Here is a 16,269-nt window from a genome sequence, read left to right as displayed (position 1 = left end):
GGGTTGCTGCAGAATCAAAAACTGAATGCTATGACCGGGGTCTCCTTAGATGATACCAGGTCGTATTACACGACCCCCTGACCTTAATAGTGCCGCACATCATTACAGTCACTTGTGTCTGACTATTAGGATGAAATTACACCAGAATGACATGATTTGAAACAAATTTGGATTCTATTTAACTGGATATGAATTGGACCTGTTTGCCCAGTGTCTGGGAATTCATTCATTGTAATCTGGCTCTATATTAAGAGTTGGACTGGTTGCTTCTCAATCAGAAGCTTGTCTTGACAATAATCCTTTATTCCAACCCTCTGAACACTCAAACAAACAGTTATGGCAGCACTAAGGAATGAAGGAGTGTTACTTCTGTGACATCTGCAGAGAGAAGGAGCCATGAAACTGAGCTGTTTGTCATAATTTGCAGGCTTGGCTGCAGCGCTGCAGGACAACACCAGGCTGCCAGCCTCTGGCCTCTGTTTGCATGATCACCACAGTGTTGGAGGAATGATGACCATTCCCTGCAAAGCCATTCTTCTCTGCAAAGCAGGAAGGCTGGAGGAGATAGGTGCTGGCTTCTTACACTTTACTGCCTATGAGGCATTCAGCTGTGCAGCAACGCCAGTGATGGATACCAGCATGGATTCTCCCTCTAGTCATGGGGAATAAAACTGAGAGAATGGAACAAGAGAATCCCAAATCAGAAACATGGTTGGAAGAGTGTGGACAGGTGATCGGAATCATGACATTCTGAACAAGTCAAAAAGAGAAGACCGGACCAAAAATATCTGGGATGTGAAAAGTCAACAATAAAGTGAAAGAACAGGAATGACATAACCATGCTCTGCAAAGTTGCTAGTAATTCAGTTCTTTGTTTTTTTTTCATTAGTCTCCTTCTATATTGGTCTTTGGTACTTGTGTTAACATATGCCTTTGTGTGTGTGTGTATGTGTGTGTGTGTTTGTGTGGTTTGGTCCTGTGTCTCTCTGTGTTGTCCTGTGTTGGACTGTTGACCTGTCCAGGATGGACCTTGCCTATTCAATCAATCAATCAAATTTTATTTGTATAGCACATTTCAGCAGCAAGACATTTCAAAGTGCTTTACATCATTACAAACACAGAATCACAATGCAATATAGAATCAATCATTAAGTCAGGTTCCATCAATAAATTTGTAATTGATTACATTTCAAACACAACTCTAAACAGGTGGGTTTTCAGTTGAGATTTAAAAGAAGTCAGTGTTTCAGCTGTTTTACAGTTTTCTGGAAGTTTGTTCCAAATTTGTGGTGCATAGATGCTGAAAGCTGCTTCTCCTCGTTTGGTTCTGGTTCTGGGGATGCAGAGCAGACCAGAACCAGAACCTGAGAGGTCTGGAAGGTTGATACAATAAAAGCAGATCTTTAATGTATTGTGGTGCTAAGCCGTTCAGTGATTTATAAACTAACAACAGTATTTTAAAGTCTATTCTTTGAGCTACAGTGTAGGGACTTTAAAACTGGTGTTATGTGCTCTATCTTCCTGGTTTTAGTGAGAACGCGAGCAGCAGCATCTGGATCAGCTGCAGCTGTTTGATTGATTTGTTGGACAGACCTGTGAAGACGCTGTTGCAATAATCAATACGACTGAAGATGAACGCATGGATGAGTTTCTCTAGATCTGGCTGAGACATTAGTCCTTTAATCCTGGAGATGTTCTTCAGGTGATAGAAGGCCAACTTTGTAACTGTCTTTATGTGGCTCTGGAGGTTCAGGTCAGAGTCCATCACTACTGCCAGGTTTCGGCCTGATCGCTGGTTTTAGTTGTAATAACTGAAGCTGTGCATTGACTCTAGATCTATAACTCTAGATCGTTCATCTTTAGGTCCAAAAATAATAACTTCAGTTTTGTTTCTGTTCAGCTGGAGAAAGTTTTGGCACATCCACACATTTATCTGCTCTAAGCATCTGTTCAGTGATTGGATGGGCTCTGAGTCACCTGGTGACATCGTAATGTAGAGCTGTGTGTCATCTGCATAGTTATGGTAGCTAATATTATTTCCTGTTATAACCTGAGCTAGTGGGAACATATAAATATTGAATAAAAGGGGTCCTAGGATTGAACCTTGGGGTACCCCACATGTGACCTTTGACCTCTTTGATGAAAAGTTTTCAATTGAAACAAAGAAATCCCTGTTCTTTATGTAGGATTCAAACCAGTTAAGCACTGGACCGGAGAGTCCGACCCAACTCTCCAGTCGATTCAGTAATATGTCATGGTCAACACTGAGGTCCAACAGAACCAGCACTGTGGTTCTGCCACAGTCCGTATTTATATGGATGTCATTGAACACTTTGACTAGGCCAGTCTCTGTGCTGTGGTGAGCACGAAAACCAGACTGGAAGGAGTCAAAGAGGTTGGTTATCGTTAGGAAGCTAGTTAATTGTTTACACACAGCTTTTTCAATAGCTTTGCTGATGAATGGGAGGTTGGAGATCGGCCTGAAATTCTGCATTAGCGATTTGTCCAGATTGTTCTTTTTTATAAGTGGTTTGATTACTGCTGTTTTCAGAGCCTGGGGGAAAACGCCTGATGAGAGCGATGAGTTTACTATTTGGATCAGATCAGCAGCAATAACAGGCAGAACTTTCTTAAAGAAATGTTCTAGAGTTATAGATCTAGGACATCCAGACAGCAGGAACTTGAGCTTAGTTGACTTATAATTTCCTGTAGGGTTTTATAATTAAGTAGTTGAAATTGGGTCATTTTTCCTGTATTTGTTTTGTTTGGGCTCAGCATTGGTACTGACTTTATAGTGGATGTGCAGATTAATCCTCTGATTTTTTGAATTTTCTCTGAAAAGAAGCTGGAAAACTGGTTGCAGGCAGCAATACATTGGAATTCAGGCGGTAACGTCGTAGGAGGGTTTGTGATTCTGTCAACTGTTGCAAATAAAGCTGGAGCATTGTTAATGTTTTTGTTTATGACATCTGCAAAGAAAGCCTCTCTTGCATGTTTTAGTGTTAAATGATAGTTACGTAGTCTTTCTTTATAGATGTCACAATGAACGTGAAGTTGAGTTTTACGCCATTTTCGTTCTGCCCTACGGCAGAGTTGTCTTGCAGATCTAACTGTTTGTGCATTTCTCCATGGAGATTTCTTTTTACCAGACACAACCTTCATTTTAATTGGGGCAATGGAGTCAATAATATCTGAGACTTTAGACTGAAAATCATTTACCAACTTATCTACATCATTACAGCTTAAGGGAGAGGAAGAAGAGTAGATTTGATTAAAAGTTTCTGCTGTGTTTTCAGTGAGAGAACGTTTTGTGATGGTTGCTGTTTGTCCAAGTGGGTTAAAAGATAAAGAACTTTCAAAAATAACAGCGAAGAGATCCGACAATGCGACATCAGTTACAGAGAGATTGGAAATATTCACACCCTTACTGATAACCAGGTCCTGTATGTGTCCTTGAGTGTGTGTTGCTTGTTTGACATGTTGTGTTAGACCAAAAGTCTCTAAAATATTAGCGAGCTTTTTTTTTGCCCCATGAATGTTGGAAATGCCATCTTCCCAATCTCCAGAATACGGGATGTTGGGTCTAAAGATCTTATCTGCATCTGTTTTCACACATTTCCAGGTCAGCAAATGAACAGAGAATGCCAAAGCTGAACGCCATAAAGCAGGACGGTCAACAGGAGGGGCACTTTGGTAAAACATGCAGTCTAGCTATGAGGAGGTTAAGGAAGCACAGAATATTTTCAGAGAAAACAAATCATCATTTGGACAAAAACAAAACAAAGGCTGATCAGACAGGGTCCTGTCGCTCATAGTCAGACTTATTCTCATCACCCGAGTTGTTTAGGTGACCAGCTGTAAAAAACATTTTCTCATTGTTTAATCTTCTGAGATGGAGACACAACGATGGATAGTTTAAGGATACATTCAGGAAATAAATAAAGAGCTGCTGTCAGAACAGACCCCAGAAAATTATACGACCTCAATGAATGCCTGAAGCATGAAAACAGGGATGATAGTGGAAAAATATCCTGAGTCTGAACTTTTTTCTCTGCCCTGTAGGCGGGCAGGGGATGCTATATGTGATACACTTTTAACGCATATTATATAAAAATAAGCCTTTTAATCCATGGGCGGTTTATGGTCTTGTGGGCTTCTGGGTGCAGATGTATAAAACATTCTTTGTGTGTAACCTTCGTCATCCAGACATTATTGTCAAGGGGGAGATCTACGAGTTTTCTCTGGGAGAACGTTTTGGGAAAACAGACCTTAACTGATGGATTCTGGTGAACTTTGTGGATACAAATGGACAACAGACAAACCCAATATGAGTTTATGTTACAGTACATAGTACTTTGGGCAGAGCCCCAGGCTTTAGGGCCCCTGGAGCTCTTAGGTCCCTGAGCCTGGTAGGCTTGCTCAGTAATCCATCCCTATGAATAACAAGTCAATTCACTGCCTGCCTATTGCTCTTACTGTGTTCACAATAAAAGTTACTAAAGCTGTAAAGTTGCCAGAAGAAATTAGCTTTCCATTGACCAGTGACAAAAAATGACCAAACGATGGTAGCACTTTATTTGAAGGGCGACATGAACATGACATGAACACTAATGACAGTCTTAATGGTCGTCACTGTTGTCATGAAGCGTCTTTGGGTTTCTGTAACATCTGTTTCCCAAACAGTGTCAGTTTTTACATATGACAGCAGGTCAGCTTTTATGTCCAGCATCAATGCTGAGGCGATGCAGCCTGTATCCTCTTCATGAACTGTCATTCTTACTATTATTGATGTTGAGTGAAAACATGTCCCGATTTAGCTTTTTGGATAAGCTTTTCTTTAACTCTGGTGAGATACCATGTGTGATTACATAGCTAGCATGCAGCCTCAAAACAGATGTGTGAGGGCGTTAAGGTCTTGCATAAACCTATGAGTGGAGGAGCGATGGTAAATGGCAGATCTACACCAGCAATGAAGGAGCAAACACACATTTTTAAATCGGCCAGTGCCTGCTGCGGCTGTGAGGTGTGCTGAATGAACAGCTGGGGTCAGATTCCTGCCAAGACAAAACTTTTTTCCTGCTAGTTGCTAGCACATGTAGGTGCCTAATGGTGCACTCACACCAGCCATGTTTAGCCCGCTTTAATCAAACTCCAGTTTGTTTCCTGGTTCATCTGTGGAGGTGTGAATGTGTAAAGAAACTCTAATGTAGAAAACAGCCTAAAAACCTCGCTCTGGGTTCACTTCAAGTGAACTCTGGTGTCATTCGAATGCACATGTGAATGCCAAGCAGACCTTAGACCGTCCCTACAATACAGGGCATTCTGGGTAAATGCAGACAAAACAGACATTTGTGTCTAGGTCTCGCTTTAGAAATGGCTCGTGGTCTTTTGAAAACGTAAACAGAGAAATCCTGCAACTGCTAAAGATTTACACCACTCCATTTTTGTAACATTTCATGACGAAGGAAGTTGTGTCTTCTTCAGAGGCTTTTGTGTTGCTTCCTTCAGTGGTTCCTGGTGCAGTGCCACCACAGGTGAAGAGGAGAACAGGTTGATCAAAGGGTTTGGTTTGTTGGACTCAGTGCAGAGTGAAAGAGGACTGCAGCGGCTGAAAATGGAACAAAAGTGGCAATTTTGGTCTGCAGTTGAACCAGACTGATAACAATGCACTTAGATGCTGACATGTGAATAGCTGATTTGCCATTTTTACTACATGTGAGAAGTTGAAAAACACCTCAAAGTGCCCCGTAGGTCCGATTAGAGACTTGGTTAAACAAAGAAGTCAGTTTGATGAGAACAATGAGAGTGAGTTCTTCACTACTGTTCTTGCCTTCAGCAACCTCTGCTCCAAAGCATTCCAGTTCATACAGTACCAGATAAAGGAGCATGAAAGCAATTAAGGAATGCTCTTCAAAAAAGGCTAAAGGAAGACAGACATGTCTCTGATACAGCTGTCCAAACCAATTGATTCTGAAAAAGAAGTTGCTTCTGGGGGGATGTGTACAATGTCAGTGCACAGCATATACAGTAGATTCCTGTTGGTGTGGAGCTGGAGCATCAGCAGCAGAACTGATCCTAAAGGATGGAGCCTGACCAGCACAGAGCGCCACACTCCACACTGATAAATACTGTATGTTTTTAAAGTGGCAGTATTATTTAAAATGGACTTCTATGAGATTTACATGTTTCATGTTATAACATTATACCCTCATCAAAACATAGCTGGAGTGTTGCTTTAATTATTTCATGCATGTTTGAGAAATCCTTTAATCACCATGGCAACCATTTGGCTGTGCAAAATGCCTGGGTGGACCTAGCTACGTATAAATATGGTTTTTACCGTATTTGTATGGTAAAATCTTATGAACAATGATGTTTCATTACTTATATGGTAAAATTCTGGTAACCACAACTGACGGTATTTATTGTAAATTAGAGACATTTTTTGCAGTGTAGCATTTTTATAACAACTGAAGTTAACAAAGTTAATTGATTGTACTATAAAATGGCATCATGTACCTGGAAAACACAATACTGCCCCTTTAAATAATACCTACTTGTATAATTCTCTTGTAACCAAACCTTTAGTTATTTTGTTTGGCTATGCCTAAATTTTTTTTTCTATTAAATTTCACATAGCTTGATTACATTTTGATGGAATAGTTCAGAAAGTGGTGTTATATTTGGTTTAATGTGGTGTATTCTCCTTATGACATGTGTTCTAATGAAGCATCTAATAAAAATGTTTCATAACCCGGGGCCTGTGCTACAGCGCAGGATTAGAGTCTCAGTGAGGTGATTTACTCCAAGAGAAATCTGGCAGAGATCTGAGACTGCTGCTAATGTGTGAATTACTTTGTTTTCCCTGATAAAATCATTAAAATAGAAAATATTTCATTTTTATTTTCCTAGTCAGCATAAAAGAAGTTTATCATATTCACCAAACTTCATTAAAACATTTTGTTCTCCAAAAGAACATGAACTTAATTTATTATATCTTTTTAATGTTCTTAAACAATTGAATTGCATTTTTATCGACAGGAAGAATAACAGCATCAGGTTTCTTCTTGCATTGTCAAGTTTAAAACAGAAATGTTTTTTCCAGCCGACAGAACTGACCTGGACTGATCGTTCATCTGAAGAACTCCCCACCGGCGCGTTCATTTAGTAAAACACAGTCTGGATCTTTAGATCTGCTTGTCCTTTGAAGATAATGAGCAGGAGTAGTAGCTCGTTATCTTCAAAGATCCTTCCTGAAAAGGTGAAGATGCTCAGTCTCATCAAAGTGTGATGTGTTTCTAATCCTCAGGTGGCCTGATGGCTGGAGCCTCTGCAGCTTCCTGCAACCTGCCAGTCCAGCTTACCTGAATGCTGCTCCTGCGGCTGTGTGTTGCAGGCTCTCCATTACTATTGTCACTAACAACTGAGGACCTCCAACAACTGCAGCAGATGATTCACAGTTTTTTAATTGTGTGGGTCCTGCAAAACAAGAAGCAGGTTATATGACAATATAAAAAAAACAACATTAATGTCATACATTTGAATGGTTGTGAAAGTGTTGAAATATAAAACTTGATTAAACTTCTTCTGGGCTGCCAATAGACTTTTAAGAAAAGCAACAAACTCAAAACACTCAAACACAAAACCACACTCCACCTTCAGGTTAGGACAGTAACTCATATGCAGCTGCTCCCTGTCTGCTGCAGTCATCTCACTGAAACTCAGGATTTTCTTTCTGCAGGGCAACACTGTTAAAAACCATCCCACTGTGCAGCCCTTGTATCCTATTTTTTCTTCATTGTTTTGGTCATCAAAAAGACACATTTACTCTAGACCATACAGCCGTGTGAAAAAGCGTCTGCCCTTTCCTGAGTCCTTTTTTCTTTACATGTTCATCACACTTCAGTGTTTCAGAGTCAACACAAGTAAACACAATATGCAATTTTCTCCCATGTTTATGCACAAAGGAGAAAAGAAATCTACATCTGTATGATCCAGTGTGAAAACATGACTGCCCCATACAACTAATAACTAAGCAAGCATGGGGTGACAGTGGAGAATATCAACTCCTAGAAACAGAAAGAAACCTCCAGACAGACTAAGTCAGGGCAAGGAGAGAATGAATAAATAAATAAATAAATAAATAAAAATACAGCAAATGCATAAACAACAGGTTTAGAAAGAAAAGAGGGAAAGGACGTCATGACCTCTTTTTGGTTCATTTTGGTGCAACATAAATCTGAGAATAACTCATGCCAGGTTTATTCAGTAGAGTTTTAAGGATATTTCTGAACATATAGAATGACCTGCACTAAATACAACTTCTACAAATTAATTCAAATATAAAAAAGGTGTTGAAGGTCTTACTATTTATTTCAAATCTGCTTTTATGAAGAAAATGGATGACAACTTCTGTTCCTTCAGTGTATGGATTGAGGGGACTCAGAAAATTCTTACTCTTTTGTGAAAGAATCTGACTTGATTTTTAAAATATATTTTTAGCTCTTACATGCATGTTAAGTGGAGTTAATACAGACACAGACGCTTTCACACATTCATAAATGCATGCTCGCACGATTTGTCACTTTTCACACTTAAGTTTTCTTATCATTAGCACTTACAGTTGCTAATTTTTTTTTCTTCCAGGGGAGAAAGTAAAAAGTTTTACAATATGTATGATAAGCATTAAGATCTGACTGGGAAGAAATATGAATATTTCCAGTATGATAATTTTGATCCAGGCGACCTGGAGGTCAACTGTAGTCCTGGAACTAGAAAAGTCCTGAAGAAATTTAAACGGGGCCTGCCAAAGTGTGCCCTTCGGTTGGAACCCAGCGTTCTGATGCTAAAAATTAGCATCAATGCTAAGCTTAGCTAAAAATTACAAAATAGCATGTGGAGAATCACAGGAATGTTGACTAACATGGACTTGCACCATTCAGTATGTTAAAATTAGTGCATAAGCTAAAATTAGCCAAAATGCTACTGGTACAAAATGCACCGACACCGATGCTGTTGCTGCTGTTTCTAAATTATTCTGCTGTTTGTGGGCTCAATGTTGACGCTCAAGACGTAACCGGCAGAATCCGGTTAATTAAAGGATTTTCAAAATAAATGATCCTCCAAACTCAATACATGAAAGGGAAGTATTGAGTTATTTCTTGCGCGGCCCGGGGGTTGGGGATCACTGCTTCGAAGGACACGTCTTGACACTATTTTCACTCCATACGTCTATGTAGGACGGGTCCTTCACAGACCGTGAATAAACGTGGACAGGACAGGTCTAGACTTCACCAACTGTCCCCACCTCCACCTCAGCGTAACTCATGTTGCCCAGCGTGAAGCAGAGAGCGGAGAAGAAAATAAAACAAACAAAACAGAACTGAAGTTTGTTTTTCACGTATTACTGATTTCTATATTATTCTTCACCTTTTATAGCAAAGGATGTTCCATAGTAAAAAAGGAAATCTGTTAGTTTGATTCTAAAATGTTCAAAAGTGTATTGCACTTTTCTACAAGGAATACATATAAGCAAATTATCCATTTACAAATATAATACTCTCCAGATCTCAGAAAGAACATTACAGTTAATTAAACCCATTATGTTTGAAGGCTTAACTATAATCATATTCATATCTGTAGTTCACTCACAGCAATAGCAGCGATGAGAGAAAGATGGTATGCGCTGAGCTCTGAAATTTTTCAGGAAAGTATGAAAATGAATGTGAAACCCTGTCACATGATTTCACTCTGAAGCACATTGACAGAAAACTGTAAGTCCTAGAGAGAATTTGAAAGCATTTTACGGGAGCTGTTGGATAAGGAAAGGTCTCAATTATAATCATAGATGAGAAATAATACTCAGAGACGAGTTCTTCAACTGCAGGCCACGGCGGGTGGAGATTTATTACACTGTTCCACAGATCAACTTACAATACAAAGTCAATTCTCAAAATTCTCCCCAAAATCTCATTGTATTCTTAGAGTCAGTCTGTTTTATAGAATCTCATTTTCATTAGTGTAAGTTGGTAAGTTTTGACCAATAGCATTACTGCCCGTGTTTGACGTGTGTCCTTAAGCACGAACTCTATCAGCTTTCAAATGAGTGTGTATTGGAGTTTCTTTGGGAATGTTAAGACCTATTGACCTCCAACATCTGCTCCATTTCAAAGGTGTAAAACAAGCCAATTATTATCCTTATCTATCCAAACAGTTTATTCTTCAGACATTCTTTCCGTCTTACTTCGGCTTCGCACACAAAGGGAAGCCGGGAGCTAGGTCAAATCGACCTTCTCTGGCGCCAGATTTCCTTAGCGAAAAACAACTCCATAGGGAGCATTTCCGCTCTTACAGAGCAGGCATTCAGTGCGATGTTATGACCGACTTTCATGTCAATAGAGCGATATTTGTAGGTGTGAGGGCGAGTTAAAAATTATTTTGGGGGTCAAAAATCCACTTAATTTCTCACTCTAACGGAGCTCTACATAAAAAGTTGGGCAGATTTTGTATTTTTTTGATCTTTGACCATGTCAACAGGGTAAACCTAACCCATTCATTATTAATTTTATTCTTTGGCCATGTGTTTTGGTTAACAAATGGAACAGTATCAAGGAATATGTCTGGGCAATCACCATGTTCCATCCTATACCAAATTGTATCTTCTTCTTGGCGTATCCATGTGACTATTGATCTAGTTCGTGCAGCACCGTAGTATTTTTTAAGATTTGGTATAGTTAGTTCCCCAAGCTCTTTGGAAGACAAAAGAGTTTTCAATCTAATTCTTGGGCGTTTGTTTTGCCAAATAAATTTTGAGAGCTATTTATTTAACATATTAAATATGGACATGGGTATTTTTATAGGTACAGTTTGAAAGAGGAAGAGGAGTCTCAGAAGGATGTTCATTCTGATGGCTTCAATCTTTCCTACAAGTAAGAGAGGTAGAATGTCCCATCTCATGAAGTCTTTCTGGATCTCGTACAATAGTTTTCCATAATTAGCTTCGAAAAGTTGTGCTGCTTGAGGAGTTATGAAAATTCTTGCTGCAAACCTTCAGTATTTTAGCTTCCTGAAGATGTACAGTCTGCTCTGTCCCTTCTAACAGACGGCTTCACTGTTGCATCTCCAGTCCAGTCTGTTGTCCAAATCCTTGGAAAAAAAATTCTTTGTTGCAATAGTTATCCATCATAACAACTTTCCAAATGTAAAAACATATTAATAGAAATCTTCCCAGCTCCCCACCATCCAAAAGCAGAGGGAATGATTTTCCAAAAACCCGGTGAGTCTGAGGGACGTTGTTCTGCCCCCACTGTGTTTCCAAGTAACAGTTGTGCAGATAGATAAACTCTCAGACGATTGTCAGGCGTATGTCCCTTTAATTGACGTTGCTTTCAATTGCCGAAAGAGTGAAACTACAAATAAAGATGAAAAACATGAATTAGAATACCACAGTAGTCAAATCATACAAATAGTAAGGGCACAAATGCTTAATACTGTGTAAATAACATGTCACAATCAGCCTTACAAACATCATCCTTTTACAACATAAATGCCCACAAATATAGCTCAATGTTGTCTCAGATGTAATAAAATAACACAAAATACTCACAAGCAGTGCTTTCTCTAAACAACAAAACAGGATGAAGAATGATTAAATTAAGACTGATAAACTGCCTCTGTCAGCCATTATACATGTGTTTCTGAACTGATTCTACTGTTCAATAACAAACTTAACATGAAAACACCACCACCTGCTGGCTGGGAAGAATTACTGCCAGCACAGACGTGGATCATCTGGGTGGGACTACTGAGCATAAAAACTGAGAAAGGCAGAGGGAACAGAACTAAGCCCAAAAAATCTAGGAAATGGTTGCCATGGTTGAATGTTGCCCAGCAACTGTTTCAAGGCGATTCATGCTGCTTGTAAACAACTCAGATTCGCTGTAATGTGGGCCACTACAAGAGATCTTTACTGCCAACAGTCATCCCAGTCTACAAGAACACTTTGAAGAACCTGAATTAATAGCAACATTTAATTTTCCTTTGGGATCAATAAAGTATTTTTGAATTATAAGGAAAACAATGTGACGTCACAGTGTCAGACTTGTCATATTGATCAAATTTTGTCACAACCGCTTAGCAATAGAATAAACTGATATATTTTCTGTATGTCTTGACTTGGAAGAAATTGTGCAGTTTCCAATGCATATAGAAATGAAAACAACCAGGATTTTCAGTTGTATTCCTTTTTAAGCACAGCTGTGATTTTGAACACAATCGTCTCCTTTACGCTGGAAGTTTCTCTTCAAACTCAGTTTTTGAGTACAAAACACAGACTTCAGCATTTCATCTTTTTCACTGATTGACTCCTCTTTTGCCTCTTCAGTCCTTGAAAATGCAATGAGTAAAATCTATTCAGAAAATAACTTTCTTGCTCTGTGTGTGTGTGCACTTGTATTACTGCATTTAGAGGACCATTTCATCCACAAACTGAGGTCATTTGTGGAAAGTCAAGCCCTTCTGTTTGGTTAAGGTTAGGGTTAGGAATAGACTAGCAGTGGTTAGACATGTACTAGTAATAGTTAGGCTTAGGGTAAGGGTCAGGGTCAGACTTTGGAAATGAATGGATCTCAATGCAAAGTCCTTATCTGATGCATGGAGATAGAATGGCCTGTGTGTGTGTGTGTGTCTGTGTGTGGCCTTGTTTTTACCAGTGTTGTATAGTAGCGAAGTAAAAACACTTCACTACTTTACTTAAGTATATTTTGGAGTACTTCATACTTTCCTCGAGTATGAAAATTTTTGATGACTTTCACTTTTACTTCACTATATTTCCGAACTTAATTGCGTACTTTTACTCCGATACATTTTCAATGTGTGGTTTAGTTACTCGTTACAAAAAAGCGAGAGAGAAACAAAGTGTTTTGATCCCACCTACTGATTAGCAAGTAGCAAGTAGGCTACTATTAAGGAAGAGTAATTAACATTAACTTTGGACAAAAAGTTTGGCTCCTTCTTCCTTAGAGTCCCGGGATCTCTGGCAGGCGGGCTGCGGCGGAGAAAGTGAAACCACGACACTGCGTGTTGACGTCACAGATCACAGAGTTTAATCCCACACAAAACAACGCATGAATCAATTAACAAAAATGCAGAGGTACAGAGATATATATTCATTACCTGTAACAGGAAAAATAGAAAAAGAAACACAAAGAAAACAAGGGGGGGGCAAAGACGCGTCTTTGGAGAAAGCTTTATGCCAAAAAGCAAAACAGTGGTAGCATACTGAATTTCTAATGCTTGCATGAAATTTTATACTGAGTGGGTGTTTCTTCAATTTAATATATTCAATTAAGGCGTTCCGCTCTTTAACCAATTAGAAACTCCCGTAGGGACTAAGGGAAACTTGAGAAGTCTCCTAATTTACAACGAAGTTCCAAAGGCGTCTGGTTTCTGTCGAGAGACAAGGGCGGACCAGTTAATCTTGGAGGATACCAGGTACAGATGTCCCCGGCGCCGAGAGTCTTAAGATAAGATTTCACAGACACCCTCGGAATCTGACGTCTCTTCCATTATCTCTCCTAACGTTCTCGAAGAGACTTGCATCTGGTAATTTTTCAAGAAATGTTATCTTTGCAAACCCCAGTTTTTGCTTTTGCACAGTCAGCCCCCCAAAAGATTGAGTTCTGCCAAAATAATACATAAAATCCACAGGACAAAATAAAGTATAATTCCTGAGCGATTTTCTAATAGTAAAGAAAACATTTTCATTCAAACAATTTCCATTTGCTTCTAATATCGTCACAGATAATACAGTTTTCAAATACATTCATCCTTTAGTAGTTTTAAAATGAGATAATACAATCTTCAGTAAACATGGTATTAATACTTAGAAATTAAATGTTACGGGGTTTCAATCTTCTATTTTGCATTAGTTTTACACCATCGCAGATGCTGGCCTCCAGCAGGTCTCCCCCCAACTGCCTGCAAGAATGTGAATTTATGGCTCTGTGTTCTAGCCGGGCCGCAAAAGGCCCCATTTAGTGATCCGCATTCTAACCCCTGTCCGTCCGGTTCAAAACAAGAGTATCAAACCTACCCCTTTTACACATGCGTAAGATTAACTGTATTAAGCACCAAAATCAATCATTTTCCTCAACACTACCGAACAAAGTCGGTAGCCTACTTGCCTGGGCTTGTTCATCACCTCCAATAGGATACACCTGTTTCGCTTCTCCCATTAAATACAAAGCAAGTCTCGCAATCAGCAGCAGCCACATGGAGGAGGAGACGGAGACCACAACGACTGCAACTACGTCAGACACGGCTCCAGGGGAACCACCAGCTGGTGATGAGAGCCCCTGGCCTTATTTAAACACAATATACTCTTTCGTGGGTGTTAAAGATGCAGTTTATGTTATTCCTGCCCGAAGATGTGGAAATTCTATGTTACAAAAACTCCCCGTCCAACTTGAAGAAACACATCGAGGTAACGTCTTATGAAATGGTTATAATCCTCCTGTTTCAGTAACTATAGCTTGGTCACTAGACACTACTGTATTGTGAAACGTTGACCATAAATGAACTTTGTTTGGCATTGTTTCAGTTCCACACGTGGTGTATTCAGCTTAGGCCTAATGTTGACTGTATCAGGCTACCTAGACTCCTCTGTTCAAGGGGGGCAGAAGCCATAGCGATAGCAATTTAGACTAAATTTAACGAATATAGGAAAGGCATGCAAGTTCAAAACCAGGTTTACAGATGCCAATAAGCTGCATTTCCCTCCCAATTCTTTTTTTCTTTTGCATAATGACCAGTTGTGTGCAGCACCTACTGACTGTAGCATTGACTGATTCACTGATTTGTGAAGTAGAGTAATCGTAACAGATCTTTTTCTTCATGTTGGCCGCATTTTCTGTACTATTTATTTTTCTCATTTTCAGCACTGACCTTACTTGAAGGGAAAACTTAAGGCTTACAAAAACTTTGTATTTTCTGTCCTGGAGGGTATACTAAGAAGCTGGTTCAGTTGTAAAGCAGGTTAAGTTAACCTTGTGCTATAGGTGTAGCGCTTTCTGTCATCTATGCTAGATTTAACGCTCAGGGTTCGTAAAGCTTACTGTAACACCCCACGGTCCAGCCAGTGAAACTGAGTAGGTCTGACCCATTAATAAGGACACTTGATAAGGATAAAGAATTTATTTACTAACTCAAGAATGGAAATGAAAATACACCACAGGTATCACTGTGGGAACCGTATCTAGACCTTACACTTAGAAATATTAACACAAATGACAAATAAAAGTACACAAGGCTTTATCAACCTATAGGTTGATAAATAGGGACTCTCCCTCTGTGTTAAACACCTCAAGAGTTCTGAAGTAACTTATTTAGAACATTCCGGAACACATATGAGTTCTTACTTTTTATAACCATGTACATACAATAACAGCCAGTGTTAATGAGTGGGCCCACCAAACAAAATAAAACAAATAAAAGCCGGCAAAATAGTCATTAAAACCCCCCGTTGCAGGCCTGATATTGACTCCACTCACCCCGGGTCCTCAACCCACAGCGACGGATGTAGGTAAGTTCCCGACGACTCCTGTCTCCTGAAAGCAGTCGAACCCCGCACTACTTTATCCACGAAGGCGAGGAAAATCCAAACCGCGACCCAACGCAGGTGCAGCAGGTCTCTCCGGGTCCACCGTCTCCTTGGTAAAAACCCCGGCCTTCAGCTCACCGAACGCGTCACTCTCGGTCCATTCGCGGTCCTTAGGCGGTTGTCCAACGACTCATGGTTTAACCGACGAGCAAGCGTTTCCTCCACGACTCCTCACCCAAAGTTCCAGCGACTCTTCACCGAGTCTCCTCCTTGACGTCCTCTCTTCTTTTTTCTTTTTCGCTCTCTCCTTTGTCCCGCCCCCCAGTCAATCAGATTTCAGGAGAATAGCAATCATCCAATAGCAAACGTATACACAGCACTCTTGTCTGTCACTCCTCGTGTTGAACTCTACTTTTCATATAAACTATACCGTATGGTTCGTTCTTAAAGTAACAGAACACCACATTTTAACAACACATATTAACAAGTCTTTTACGTCTGTTTAAGTTCTTTTTAATGAACTCATACTCATTTCACCTCCCACCATAAGACTTGGGAATTATATCTTACTTTAAGATATTAATTTACATACAGTAAATTTGTTAACCTTGTCATTTTTAAAACAACAATAACACACACATTTCTGGGAACCCAGAGGGTTACATAGGTAA

The 16,269-nt window shown here is 39.6% G+C and overlaps 1 long non-coding RNA gene across 2 annotated transcripts; it reads right to left on the bottom strand.

Moving 5' to 3' along the window:
• Positions 1–3,300: 3,300 nt before the first annotated feature.
• On the bottom strand, positions 3,301–15,885 carry LOC111607183. 2 transcript variants are annotated; one of them, XR_002752326.1, is made up of 5 exons: positions 15,549–15,885; positions 11,048–11,408; positions 7,365–7,479; positions 7,120–7,253; positions 3,301–5,608 (listed from the first exon to the last, which is right to left on the bottom strand). It is a non-coding gene; the product is annotated as an uncharacterized LOC111607183 (long non-coding RNA). The 2 variants fall into 2 exon arrangements; XR_002752327.1 differs by lacking the exon at positions 15,549–15,885 and adding an exon at positions 11,606–12,671.
• Positions 15,886–16,269: the final 384 nt, after the last annotated feature.

Source organism: Xiphophorus maculatus, chromosome 23 (assembly GCF_002775205.1).
Source record: "Xiphophorus maculatus strain JP 163 A chromosome 23, X_maculatus-5.0-male, whole genome shotgun sequence".
NCBI classification, from domain to species: Eukaryota; Metazoa; Chordata; class Actinopteri; order Cyprinodontiformes; family Poeciliidae; genus Xiphophorus; species Xiphophorus maculatus.
This window is presented reverse-complemented; position numbering and strand designations above follow the sequence as displayed.